Source organism: Artibeus jamaicensis, unplaced genomic scaffold, assembly GCF_021234435.1.
Source record: "Artibeus jamaicensis isolate MK-2021 breed Jamaican fruit bat unplaced genomic scaffold, CSHL_Jam_final contig_784, whole genome shotgun sequence".
NCBI lineage: Eukaryota > Metazoa > Chordata > Mammalia > Chiroptera > Phyllostomidae > Artibeus > Artibeus jamaicensis.
The window spans coordinates 30,633-34,881 of record NW_026521969.1 but is presented as its reverse complement, the minus strand read 5'-3'; positions in this window follow the sequence as shown (position 1 = coordinate 34,881).

The following is a 4,249-nucleotide window of genomic DNA, read 5'->3' as shown; positions in this document are numbered from 1 at the left end:
CTTAAACCAAAGTCACAAAAGACTTCTTATATAGATTTTATAATTTTAGCTCATACATTGAAGTATACCATCCGTTTTAAGTTAGTAGTTGTAGATAGTGGGACAGAAGGTTTGAAATTCATATTCTTATATATAGGTATGCACTAGTTTTGGGAAAGGCTATCCTTTTTCTGTTAAACTACCTTGGAAATTTAATGGAACCTTAAGCTAAAATCATTTAGGGCCCTGGCTGTTATAGCTCACTAGGTTGGAGCATTGTCCTATAAACCAGAAGGTTATGGGTTCAATTCTTATCAGGGAACATGCCTCAGTTTCAGGTTCAGTCCCCATTTGGGGCACATGTGGGAGGCAACCAATTGATGTTTCTATCACATGGAAACATCAATTCCTTCTTCCTCTCCCTTTCTTCACCTTTCCCTAAAATTATTAAGCATATCCTTGGCTGAGAATTTAAAAAAATGAAAAAGACAGTCAGGCATATATATGAGTCTATATCTGGATTATTTATCCTGTTCCATTAATATTTATGTCTCATCTTTATAGCAATATAATCTTTTATTTATTACTGTGAACTTAACATAAGTCATCCAAACTTTTTTCTAATTAAAATTGTTTTGGCTTATTCTAGTTTCTTTGCATTTCCATACAAATTTTACAATCAGATTGTCAAGTTCTAAAAGAAAAGGAAAAAAAAGCCTGCAGGGATTTGACTGGATTGCATTGATTTTATATATCAATGTAGGGGACAAGTACTATCTTAATAGAATAACTCAGTTGTGAACATGGCATAGCTCTGTATATTTAGGCCTTTGGTTTCTCAGTAATGTTTTGTAAATTTCAGTGAACAGGTATTACATGTATTTTATTTAAATTATGCCCAAGTATTTTATGTTTTTTGATGCTATTGCATTTAAATTTCAATTTTTAACTGTTAAAAAAATTTCAGACACTTAATTTCCTGATCTATGTGGCTTTTAGTTAGCAATTCATGCCTTGGAAAGCATCCAATCTAGAAAATAGAAAGGAGCTTCCAAGAGTAGCACAAAGTGAGAGGGTTTCATAGATCAACGTGAGCAGGAACAATAAAGTTATACTGGGCATTGTTAATTGGTTAAAATAGGGTTACTTTCCTCATACAAAGCAAAGGGAAGTCGTGGAGATGGGTTAGGTAACTTGTACTAAGCAGGCAAGTGCTGATAAGTTGGCGTAGGCCTATGTTTTCTAGAAGAGTTGAGCATAGAAACTTAGAAAAATTTTAGTTTGCTGACATGGGGTTTAGAATAAATAGCTCCATCTTGAACCTAGTCAGGACACATTAACACTATTATATAAAAATATTATTGATGGCCTTGGCTGGTGTGGCTCAGTGGATTGAGTACTGGCCTGCAAACCAAAGGTCACGGGTTTGATTCCCAATCAGGGCACATGCCTGGGTTGTGGGCCAGGTCCCCGGTAGGGAGCATGTAACCACACATTGATGTTTCTCTCCTTCTCTTTCTCCCTCCTTTCCCCTCTCTAAAAGTAAATGAAATCTTAAAACAATATTATTGATGTTTTGTATCAATACAAAACAATATTGATGCTTTGTATTACCTTTATCATGTCACCTTGTTAAATTTGCTGGTTCTAGACTTTTAAAAATGGAACTTAAGATGGGCATACATAAACACTCTTTGCCTCTTTGCACAACTACAGAAAAAATTACAAGTAGACCATAAAACAAATATCACCCAGAACCATCAGAAATCAAGCTGTGTGGAAGTCCGACAAGCAAGCATTTTAAATCCGGATGGGTAGGTTGTGTGGATTTTAAAATCCAGATGGGTAGTATGGCACAGACAGGTGGCAAACAGTCATCCCTATATTCATGTGTGGTAGATAAAAATCAGGAGGGTACCTTGGGAGCAGGAGATCCCAGCCCCAGAACAGTCCACACAGCCAAGGGTTTCACTGCCAGGAAGATAAATCCCCATAACTTCTGGCTGTCAAAACCAGTCGGGATTGGGGTGGCAGAGGAACCGCCAGATTTTCAGGAAACTCCTCTGAAAGGACCTGCTTGGATTTAGGACTTATGCAGACCCTCTCTTTCTGGGATTTTCACCAGGGCCACAGCTAGAAGGGTAGCAGTGGCATACGGGGAGAGAGTATAGTGACTAGAAATAGGGAGTATGCCGGGAGACAGCTTTCTCTCACGCAAACTACCAGAAGCCAGGCAGCAGCAGTGCCCTCTCTGAGCCCTCCCCTCACACAGAGCCACAAAATGGTGAAATGGGTTGCCTTGTCCAGGCAATTACCTAAAGCTCCACCCCACACAATTTACAGGTGGATTTTCTACAATAAGCCATGCTACTAAGACAGGGAGTCAAAGCAGCTCTACCAATACACAGAAACAAACACAGGGACAATGACAAAATGAGGAGACAAAGAAATATAATCCAAATGAAAACAAAACTCCGGAAAAAGAACTAAACTCCAGAAAAAGAACTAAACAAAAAGGAGATAACCAACCTATCAGATGCATGGTCCAAACAATGGTTATCAGGATGTTCAAAAAACTTGTGAGTACATTAATAGCATAAAAAAGACCCGGGCAGAAATGAAGGTTATATTAAGAAATAAAGAAAAATCTACAGGGAACCAAGAGTGGAGGGGATGAAGCTGAGAATCAAATTAATGATTTGGAACACAAGGAAAGAAAAAGCATTCAATAAGAACAGCAAGAAGAAAAAAGACTTTAAAAATTTAAGGATAGAATAAGAAGCCTCTGGGATATCTCCAAGTATACCAACATCCGAATAATATGGATGCTAGAAGAGGAAGAGCAAGAAACTGAAAACTTATTTGAAAAAATAATGAAAGAAAACTTCCCTAATTTGGTGAAGGAAATAGACATACAAGTCCAGGAAGCACAGAGAGACCCAAACAAGTTGGACCCAAAGAGGACAACACCAAGACACATCATAAGTAAAATGCCAAAGGGTAAAGATATAGGGAGAATCTTAAAAGCAGCAAGAGAAAAGCAGAGTCACCTACAAAGGAGTTCCCATAAGACTGTCAGCTTATTTCTCTAAAGAAACTTTGCAGGCTAGAAGGGACTGGCAAAAAGTATTCAAAGTGAGGAAAAGCAAGGATCTACAACCTAAATTACTCTACCCACTAAAACTATCATTTAGAATTGAAGAGCAGGTAAAGTGCTTCTCAGACAAGGTAAAGCTAAAGGAGTTCATCATCACCAAGCTATTATTATATGAAATGTTAAAGGAACTTATTTGAAGAAAATCAAAACTATGAACATTAAAATGGCAATAAATTCCCTGGCTGGTGTAGCTCAGTGGATTGAGCACGGGCCTGTGAACCAGAGGAGCGCGATTTGATTCCCAGTCAGGGCACATGCCTGGGTTGCAGGCAGGTTCCCTGCAGGCCAGTTCCCTGCAGGGGATGCACTAGAGGCAACCATACATTGATGTTTCTCTCCCTCTCTCCTTCCCCTCTAAAGATAAATAAATAAAAAAATTTCAATAAAAAAATAAAAAATAAATAAATAAAATGGCAATAAATTCACAACTGTCAACAACTTAATCTATAAAACAAACCAAGCAAACAACCAGAATGGGAACAGAATCATACATATAGAGATCATTTGGAGGGTTATCAGCTGGGAGGAGGAAGAGGTAGGATGGGGTAAAAGGTGCAGGAAATAAGAAGCATAAATTGGTAGGAACAAAATACACAGGGGAGGTTAAGAATAGTATAGGAAATGGAGAAGCCAAAGAACTTATATGCATGACCCATGGACATGAACTAAGGTGGGGACTGCTGCAAGGAATGAGTGTACTGGGTAAAGGGGGCAAAAGGGAAAAATTGGGAGAACTGTAATAGCTTAATCAATGAAATGTATTAAGTAAAGCAGAACCTTTAGATTTTTCTATATAGATATTATTTGCAAATAGAGATAATTGTACTTTCTTTATAAACTATATTTTTATTTCTTTCTATTTGCCTTATTGCATGGCTATAAATTCCAGGACAATGTTGAATAGACCTGAAAGAGTGGCATCCTTGCCTTTAATTTATTCACAGTGATTGATTTTCTATCTTTTTTTTTATTGGCAGGCCAATTTTACTTTTTTTACGGTAGATGTAATTTAAAATGAAAACCAATACTCTACAACTTCCCATGACTTTATTCTTCAACTTAGCTTCAATATTAAGATAATGTTTTTTTCAATTTATTTGTTGTTCAAGTACA